The 10,308-nt window shown below is 43.2% G+C and overlaps 1 protein-coding gene across 4 annotated transcripts in view; it reads left to right on the top strand.

The window, feature by feature from the left end:
* Positions 1–694: 694 nt before the first annotated feature.
* LOC140205285 (uncharacterized) overlaps positions 695–10,308 on the top strand; it is a 98,651-nt gene continuing 89,037 nt past the window's right edge. For all 4 annotated transcript variants that reach the window (XM_072272784.1, XM_072272786.1, XM_072272783.1 and 1 more), the window contains exon 1: positions 695–904. The gene's annotated coding sequence lies outside the window, so the exon portion shown is untranslated. The remainder of the gene's footprint in view (positions 905–10,308) is intronic.

The raw sequence follows: 10,308 nt of genomic DNA, 5'->3' as shown, positions 1-10,308 counted from the left end.
GGTGGTACGTGCTTTCAGTTTTTTTTTCTCTACCGCCCGATGGAAGAAGGGAGAAGAGAGAACATCTGGGGTGTGCTGATGAAGGGCCTCGGCCCGAAACGCCGACTCTTTTCCACAGATGCTGCCTGGCCTGCTGAGTTCCTCCAGAATTTTATGTGTGTCGCTTGGATTTCTAGCATCTTCTCGCCAATGTTTGGGGTGTGTGGGCTCTTTGATTATGCTGGCTGCTTTACTGAAGTGGTGAGAAGACTCAATTGAGGGGAAGCTGGTTTCCGTGACGTGAGAGCTGTGTCCACAACTATGCAGTTCCAGTGAGTCAAGCAACATAGACTGAAGCAACCAGATGGTCAATAATTTGGATGGAAACCCTGTATCAGAACCTCGTTATGAAACAATAAACAGCGACTCAGCATTTTGTGTGTGTTGTTCTGGATTTCCAGCATCTGCAGGATCTCTTGTGTTCAGCATTTTCCACAGCACTTTTGGGAATATATTCATCCAGGATAAAGTACTTTAGAAAGCCAGGTTGTGAAACGCTCTCGGATACATGTATCTTCAGGTCGTGAGAAACTCTTCAGCAACGTAGCTCTCCCCGGGTGACTGGGCTCGGTTCGAACTGTACCGCTGACGTTGAGCACGTTGGCGTCGACGTGCGGTACGTACGGTGCGTGGGGCAAACCGAGCGTGTGGCGTCACGGGGTGGCAGCTGCGACAACGCAGTGGCGGCGGCTGCTCGGTCCGAGTGGGCAGCTCGCCCGCGGCCTTTCTGGCAGTAACAGCGCCAGCGGGGTCTGCGTGAAAGGAGGGCAGTGCTTGTAACATGATACCGTAGTCACCACACCGTACTCAGAGCCATTCTCGCCGCCTCAATCAAGTCCGGCTCGGCGCCACTTGCAGCGCTCAGGTAGGGTCAGGCCGCGAAGGTGTTGAAGGGCCTAGTGCGGAGGCGCAGGGTGCATGCGCCGGACTGAACTGTCTGCAGGTGTGGTTATTCTGCGCAGGTGTAGAGTGGAACTACCTGCAGGGCTCGGTCTGGCGGTGTTGAGGTTGTTCAATGCATTCCTTTGTTTATTTCACAATTATGTCAAGTGCAAACCATTAAGCCTGGCATCGATGTTAGGACGTGTCGCAAAACAGAAAACGTTGGAAATGCTTCAGAAGATCAGGGTACTGTTTGCACTGAAAGATAAACGACAGCTCATCTTTCACGTGAAACAGAACATTTTGGAGTTGCTGATTTGGTCAGGTAGCATTCGTGGAGAGAGGAACAGATCTAAAATCTCAAGAGATTTTCAGCAGAATTGAAAAATGAATGAGAAAAATCTGCTTTTCCCAGTTCTGATGAAATGTTATTGAAAACAAATATAGATCACTTGAAATCAGAAATGGGACATTATAGTTGGGATCAAATAAATGGCAGATATTCGAAACATTTTGGTTCCACCTTCACAAATAATTTCCCAGATGCACAGGAGAACCAAGAGTCTAGAGCAGGGATTAACCACCTTTTGTATGTCTTGGACCAATATCATTAAGTAAGAGTCTGTGGGCCCAAGATTGGGAACCCCCTGGTCCAGGGAGATGAGGAACTGAAGGAAATTGGTGTTAGTAAAGGAATAATCCTGGGAAATTAATGGAGGTAAAGGCTGTCAAATGCTTAAAGTCTGATGATCGACTTGCTGACGACTAAAAGACCTGATAAATAATTGAGTGAAGGAACTAGCTGAAACATGTCCAAGTTTTTGCACAACACAAAACGAACAAGGGACTTGCAGAAAGTTGGGTGATTAGGTGAATGTGGTTTTCATCTGGATTTATCCCTTTTCATTATGGTTGGTAGGGTGGGAGATACGGCTCTACCAAAGGAGTTGTAAGGCACTCCTTCCCTCCCCTCTGCTCGGTCAGCCTTGTGCGAGGTGTAGCACCTGCTTAGCCCCCTTCCCCCGATCAGTGTCATATGAAGCCCTGGGAGAAAATGGTGGATAGTCATATCATGGCCAGCTGGCGCATATCAGAATCAGGCTTATTATCACTGGCATGTGACGTGAAACTTGTTAACTTAGCAGCAGCAGTTCAATGCAAATGTAATCTAGCAGAGAGAAAATAATAATAATAAACAAGTAAATCAATTCGTATATTGAATAGATTTAAAAGAATGTGAAAAAGCAGAAATACTGTATATTTAAAAAAAGTAAGGTAGTGTCCAGAGCTTCAATGTCCATTTAGGAATCGGATGGTAGAGGGGAAGAAGCTGTTCCTGAATTGCTGAGTGTGTGCCTTCAGGCTTCTGTATCTCCTACCTGATGGTAACAGTGAGAAAAGGGCATGCCCTGGGTGCTGGAGGTCCTTAATAATGGACGCTGCCTTTCTGAGACACCGCTCCCTAAAGATGTCCTGGGTACTTTGTAGGCTAGTGTCAAAGATGGAGCTGACTAGATTTACAACTGTCTGCAGCTTCTTTCGGTCCTGTGCAGTAGCCCCTCCATACCAGACAGTGAAGCAGCCTGTCAGAATGCTCTCCACGGAACAACTATAGAAGTTTTTGAGTGTATTTGTTGACATACCAAATCTCTTCAAATCACAAGTTCTGGTGACCACTGACACCAGGTAGATAATCTTTGAAGAGTATTGATAATGGCTGGGGTCACCCATCTTGTGAATACATTGCCCAGACAAAGGCTATTTTTCTGTAGAAAACTTTGCCAAGGACAATCATGATCACTAGACCATGATCACTCATGTCATACAAAGACACAACACATATAGATGATGGTGAATTATGAAATAGAAATACAGTTTGTTGTCTGGTGATTGAGAAAAGAGATGGTGCAATGAGACCTGGATGTTCTTGTATATAAATTGCGGAAAGATGCAGCAAGTCTTGGGGAAGCATTGACTCTTATTAGAAGAGGACTTGAGTACAGGAACAAAGATGTCACATACTCCAATGTACCTGGCTGTGGTGAGACTGTATCAGCAGTTCTGGATGCACTTTTGGTCTCCTTATCTGAGGAAAGATGTTCCTGTCATGAGGGTGTGCATCAACGTTTTACTAAGCTGATTCCTGAGAAGACAGGACTGAAGTATGAGGATGATGGGAGCTCGTAGCAACTTATAAAATTATATTAGGGCTTAATACAAAGAGGTTGTTTCTGCTGTATGTACAGTGTAGAACTAGAATCACAGTGAAACTGGTGATCCTATGGAGTTCTCTTTCGCACATGCCAGTGGAAGCAAAGTACAGGTTTCCCCCGCCATCCGAAGGTAGAGCGTTCCTATGAAACAGTTCATAAGCCGAAATGTCATAAAGCGAAGAAGCAATTACCATTTATTTATATGGGAAAATTTTGTGAGCGTTTGCAGACCCAAAAATAACCATAAGACCATAAGACAAAGGAGCAGAAGTAGGCCATTCGGCCCATTGAGTCTGCTCTGCCATTTTATCATGAGCTGATCCATTTTATCCTATTTAGTCCCACTCCCCTGCCTTCTCACCATAACCTTTGATGCCCTGGCTACTCAGATACCTATCAATCTCTGCCTTAAATACACCCAATGACTTGTCCTCCACTGCTGCCTGTGGCAACAAATTCCATAGATTCACCACCCTCTGACTAAAAAAATTTCTTCACATTTCTGTTCTGAAAGGGCACCCTTCAATCCTGAAGTCATGCCCTCTCGTACTAGACTCCCCCATCATGGGAAACAACTTTGCCCCATCCACTCTGTCCATGCCTTTTAACATTCAAAATGTTTCTATTAGGTCTCCCCTCATTCTTCTAAACTCCAAGGAATACAGTCCAAGACCGGACAAATGTTCCTCATATGGAACCCTCTCATTCCCGGAATCATTCTCGTGAATCTTCTCTGTACCCTCTCCAACGTCAGCACATCCTTTCTTAAGTGAGGAGACCAAAACTGCCCACAGTACTCCAAGTGAGGTCTCACCAGCGCCTTATAGAGCCTCAACATCACATCCCTGCTCCTATACTCTATTCCTCTAGAAATGAATGCCAACATTGCATTCGCCTTCTTCACTACTGACTCAACCTGGAGGTTAACTTTAAGGGAATCCTGTACGAGGACTCCCAAGTCCCGTTGCATCTCAGAACTTTGGATTCTTTCCCCATTTAAATAATAGTCTGCCCGTTTATTTTTTCTGCCAAAGTGCATAACCATACACTTTCCAACATTGTACTTCATTTGCCACTTCTCTGCCCATTCTTCCAATCTATCCAAGTCTCTCTGCAGACATTTCCTCAGCACTACCGGCCCCTCCACCTATCTTCGTATCGTCAGCAAACTTAGCCACAAAGTCATCTATTCCATAATCCAGATCGTTGATGTACAATGTAAAAAGAAGCGGCCCCAACACTGCTCCCTGTGGAACACCACTGGTAACCGGCAGCCAACCAGAATAGGATCCCTTTATTCCCACTCTCTGTTTCCTGCCAATCAGCCAACGCTCTATCCACGTATGTAACTTTCCTGTAATTCCATGGGTTTTTTCTTGGTAAGTAGCCTCATGTGTGGCACCTTGTCAAAGGCCTTCTGAAAATCCAAATATGCAACATCCACTGCATCTCCCTTGTCTAGCCTACTGGTAATTTCCTCAAAAAATTGTAATAGGTTTGTCAGGCAGGATTTTCCTTTAAAGGAATCCATGCTGAGTTCTACCTATCTTGTCATATGCCTCCGGGTACTCTGTAACCTCATCCTTGACAATCGACTCCAACAACTTCCCAACCACCGACGTCAAGCTAACAGGTCTATAATTTCCTTTTTGCTTCGTTGCCTCCTTCTTAAATAGCGGAGTGACATTTGCAATCTTCCAGTCTTCCGGAACCATACCAGAATCTATCGACTTTTGAAAGATCATCGCTAATGCCTGTGCAATCTCCACAGCTACTTGCTTCAGAACACGAGGGTGCATTCCATCTAGTCCAGGAGATTTATAGACGTTTAGTTTAGGGGGGGGAGAGAAAATAGAGTTGGCGCTTCGCTCTAGCCTCTTCCCTACCAAATCATGCCAAATAACACATAACACATAAAACCTAAAATAACAGTAACATATAGTAAAAGCAGGAATGATATAATAAATACACAGCCTATATAAAGTAGAAATACTTTTCCACAATCATTAATGAACTGTTCTCCGTAGTGAAAATCTCATGCAAGTGCCGTCGGCAGAAAATCCCACGCAAGCGCTGTTGGCAAAAACACGTGCAAGTGCTCTCCAGTAACCTTTAAGCTATGAAGCTACCAAATCATACCAAATAACACGTAAAAATACACAGCTGATATAAAGTAGAAATAATGTATGTACAGTGTAGTATCACTTACTGGAATAGGGACAGCGCAGAGCACACTGATGATGGTGTGTTAGGCTGAGTCTTCGCAGGTTGGGTGGTGCAGTGGCCCCCACCCTCCGGGCCACCAACCGATACATTAATGCGAGGCATGCAGGGGTCCAGCGGTAGCCGGGAAGCACACAGCACATCTTTAAAAAAAAGTCGAAATAAACAAGCTAATTAATTATGTGCCGCCCGACACGTAATTGTCGGCCCAGATCAGTGCTGATTGCCGATCGCATCGCCTCTGATCTGGGCCGACAGTTACGTGTGGGGCGGCACCTAATTAATTAGCATGTTTATTTCGGCTTTTTTCTTAAAGATGTGCTGTGTGCCTCCGGGCTACTGCTGCATTCTCTGCGAATCGGTACAGTATCTGTCCGCGGCCTGAGTGTTGGGGTGGTGGGACACTGGGGTGTCATCTCGTCGTCTGTTTCCATTAGAGCAGGCAGCTCATCTTCTCCTATGACTGCCCGCCTCGATGTCGAAGGTCGAGGTTCGTCGCCCGCTGTGGCTGATGTGGAAGGCTTGCTTGACTGCTGAGCCTCGCGCATTTTTCTATCATACAGTTCTTTGTAAGGACTCAAAGAATCTTGCAAATATCCTCTAAACCTACGTAGTCTTTCAAAATTAAAGTCGTACTTTATCATTATTCATTCGGTTTTGATTGTTATCCTTTCCTCTTCCAATTGCATCAGCTCTTCGTCTATCAGTTCTTGGTCATGGGATGCCAAAACCTTTTCAACATCATCTTCGTCAGCTTCCACAAGCCAACCTCACTTTGTCCTTGCTTCGTTCACCACGATCGAAACGCTTAATTATGTCTAGTTTTACGCTAAGTGTAACACCCTTACGAGCTCTTTCAGGCTTTTCTGACACCATAGAATTCATCTTGCAAATGACTGCTCACAGGCTTGTGTTAAAGCAATGCCGGCGAGAATGCCATTCCGAATCCGGGGGAGGAGTGGCTGCTCGGGGCACACGCTGCTTTTTATCGCACGCTGACTTTTTTTGTGCGCTGAATTTTTTTGTAACAGTGCAAACACCTTCTGAAAGCGAAAACAGGGTACTAATATAGGTCTTTCGTAACAGTGAGGTTTCGTAAAGCAAACGTTGAAAAAGCGGGGGACACCTGTAATTGGATATAGTCAGAGGAAGATGGATTTATTTCTTGCAGCCAGAAGGTCAAGGAACTTGAGGAGAAGACTGGAACAGGGCACTGACATAAATGTTCAGCCCTGATATAGAATGATTCAGTAGGCCCAAAGTGCTGAATGGCCGACAACTCACATTTCCAATATTTTTCTGACGGATGCCACCTGACATATTGTGTGTTGTGTTCAGTCCTGGTCCTTCTTTGTCATCTTTTATTTCATTATCTTAGTGAAGTTTGACTGTGGTACGTCTGAATTCCTGCACCGCAGCTGCTTCTGCCAGTATGCCATCCATTCCACTCATGGACAGAGACCGTGACCCCAAGGTTCCTCTGTTCCTTCACAGCAGAGGCAAGATAAAATATGTTTTCCAAGTGACTTTCATCACATAAGCAAAGAAACGGAGGCACTTCTCACACAATTGATGAGAAGCAGCTTTAAGGCATGAGAGCAGAACCCATGCAATTTCAGTGAATTAAGTTATAGTCACTTTGATGACAAGGTAGGACTTTGCATTGAAGTCATTTTATGTAAGCGTGTTCCACTGGAGCTGTCATTCCAGTTGAACTTGCTGGATCAACTTGACGGCCCGTCTAGCGCTTTTTGAGGAATACAGGAGATTATTCATGCCTCATTTTTATCCACCAACTAACTTTATCAGAATATTTTATCTGGTTATTTATGGCAATGCCCAATGAAACTTTGCCATGTACTGCATTGCAGCAATTCAAATTTTTTGTAATGTGCTAAGAAAGCGGAAAGCGCAAAGTTGTTGCTGCTCCCTGCGTCTGGAATTTAAAATGGAGGAAATACAGATAACACAAGTCCAATGAAAGCAAAGGAAATCTATAAATAACTGGACCTTAGTTTTTTGCAGAATTATACAACAGCTGATAGTGCAGGGCTCAGTTTGCAATTGGATATCAAGCCTGCATTCCAATTCTGTGCATTGCAGGACAGCAAACTTTATTCACACCAACGCAGCCAGTTTTAGCAGCAGTTACTTTAGATAAGCTGATCAACAGTGCCATCTTCACTGATCATTGCAATTATGGGATGTGATGGTAGGATAATATTCGAAGTCCAAAAGTAAAGTTATTATCAAAGTATCACCATAGACTACATTGAGATTCAATTTCTTGTGGGCGTTGACAGTTGCTACAAGGAAACACGATAGAGTCGATGGAGAAACTGCACACAAAGATAGGTAAACAGCCAGTGTGCAAAAGACGACAAACTGGGCAAATACAGAAAAAACCATAAATAATAAATATTGTTGAGAACTGAGTTGTAGAGTCCTTGAAAGGGAGTCCATAAATTGTGGAATTAGTTCATTTGAACAGATTGTTGATGTTGAGAAACAACTGTTAATATGAGTCTTTGTGGCTTGTACTCCTTTGTGGGGAGTGATGTGATCTGTGTGATCTGGGAGTGAAATTGATGTTAGTTTTTAAACTGCAGAGTTGAATGTTCTGTCACTTTTCTTGTTTTTTTTGAACCTGATGTAGATACAAATAGAGTTTGTTTGAGCATGCAGTTTTTTTTTACTTCTAAGATTTCTTTTAATTGACCCCTTCATGAATCCATTGTTTCCTCAGCTCTAACAGAATTGGAAAGTATTTTCAGTATAGACCGATAAAGACATTGCACACAGCAAACAATTATCATCCTATACTGATAATCACAAGCTAAATTAGCTCCATGTTAATGTCCTTGAACCTTTGACCAAAGCAAACTTTTTATTCATTAAAAGTTGTCATTATTAAAAGCTGGGCTCATCATAGTGACATTATGCTCTGCATTGTGACCAAAATTCAGGGGAATAGTAAGACCTGCTTACAGAAGCTTCATTGTCCACAGATCTTTTTTTTGTATTGCATTGCATAATTTTCTGTCCATCATTACATACTGTCATTACAAGAATCAGCCGTTAAGAATAAGATCATTTAACTCTTTGGAATTACCTGAATTGTATAAATCCAACTACTGTCACCAACTAGAATAGATTATAATTGCCATTTTTGGAACAGATTTACAGAATTATAGGGATCCATTTGGCCCATCATACTTATGATGGCCAACAAAGAGGTGTTCAATCAATCTGTTTCTGTACCCATCACATGGTCTGTGGATGGTTGGTAATTAGCATGGATTTTGTGGGCTGAAGGGCTTTGTTCTGTGCTGTATGATACTATCACTGAACCCTTGTGCATTTTTTAAAATATATATACAGTGGTGCTAGAAAGTTTGTGAACCCTTTAGAATTTTCTCTATTTCTGCGTAAGTATGATTTAAAATGTGGTCAGAACTTCATATGTCCTAAAGCTAGATAAAGAGAACCCAATTAAATAAATAACTTAAAAAGATTATACTTGCTCATTTATTTATTGAGAAAAATGATCCAATATTACAAGTATTTGTTGGAAAAAGTATGTGAACCTCTGGGGGGTAATGCCTTCTACAAAAGCTATTTGGGGTCAGGTGTTCCAATCAATGAGATGAAATTGGAGGTGTGGGTTATAGAGGTGTCCTGCCCCGTAAAAAAAAGACAAAAAGCCAGGTTACTGACAGGGCCTGCTCTTCTCAAGAAGGATATTTTTATGCACACCATGCCTTGATCAAAACAACTTTCAGAGGATCTTGTAAGGGGATTCAGGAGTGCCCTATTAACTGTTTGAAGAGAGAGAGTTATTTACCACCGATATGTTACTTTTGAAAAGAGAGAGAGAGAGACGAAGATTAACGGTTGGACTGTCATTTTAGGGCATTGGAAGTAACTTTGGATTTTTACTGAGTTTGAAGTTGTGGACAGCACCGAGCAGCTTGAAAGTTGCTATGGTGACCGAAGGCATTGTTGATGTTACTTCCAAGGACTTGTTGCCTGCTCGCATTCATTTACAGACAAAGGAGGGAGGGACTCTTTGAATGACAGGTGGTGCTCAGCCTGGTGAGATAAATGGGAGATCGGATGGTACAGACCTCAGGCACATGATCTGGGCACTGAATGAGTATTGTTGTGCCCGCAGAGAAAGTGGGTTTTGGAGGATCAATCAGGCGGATCAATCCAAATTGCTATTCCAGTTTGAGGAGAAGGGGTTGACTGGTGGGGAGCTGTCTATGTGTCCACCCTTGCCGGGGTGATAGCTCCACCACAGAAGACCGGTCCCCCGGTTAAAGTCACAGTCAGTGACTTGTAAAGGATTTCGGAGGACGACGAGAAGATCGACGGCATCAGCTCACCTGAAGACTGAACTCACTCTCTCTGGCCATCACTATTCAACTACATACCACGAACTGAACTTTGCTCAACATCGTAAGACTGTATTTTTTTACCCCTAGACTTAAAGAAGCTTGGTTTTTTCATATACATATATTTCCACACTTACTGATTTACGTGTGTGTGTGTGATTTATTTACATTTATATTACTGTATTGCGTAGTTACTAATATTAGTAGTTTATAGCAATACTAGACTCCAAAGTGGTTTCTATTTCTGCTGGTTTCTTTATCCCCGTCACGGGGTACGTGACAACCTCAGGAGAAAAATTGTAGAGATGCGTGAAGCTGGAAAAGGCTACAAAGGCACTTCCAAAGGCCTGAGTGTTCATCAGTCCTCAATAAGAGAAATTGTTTACAAATGGAGGAAGCTCAGTACTGTTGTTTTTCTCCCTAGGAATGGGCACCAAGAGTACAACATGTAATACTGAGAGAGGTGAAAAAGAACCCCAGGGTAACAGCAAAAGATCTGTAGAAACTTATGGCACAGTACAGGCCCTTCGGCCCACAAAACTGTGCTGAACATA

This window comes from Mobula birostris, chromosome 11 (genome assembly GCF_030028105.1).
Source record: "Mobula birostris isolate sMobBir1 chromosome 11, sMobBir1.hap1, whole genome shotgun sequence".
Classification (NCBI taxonomy): Eukaryota; Metazoa; Chordata; class Chondrichthyes; order Myliobatiformes; family Myliobatidae; genus Mobula; species Mobula birostris.
This window is presented reverse-complemented; position numbering and strand designations above follow the sequence as displayed.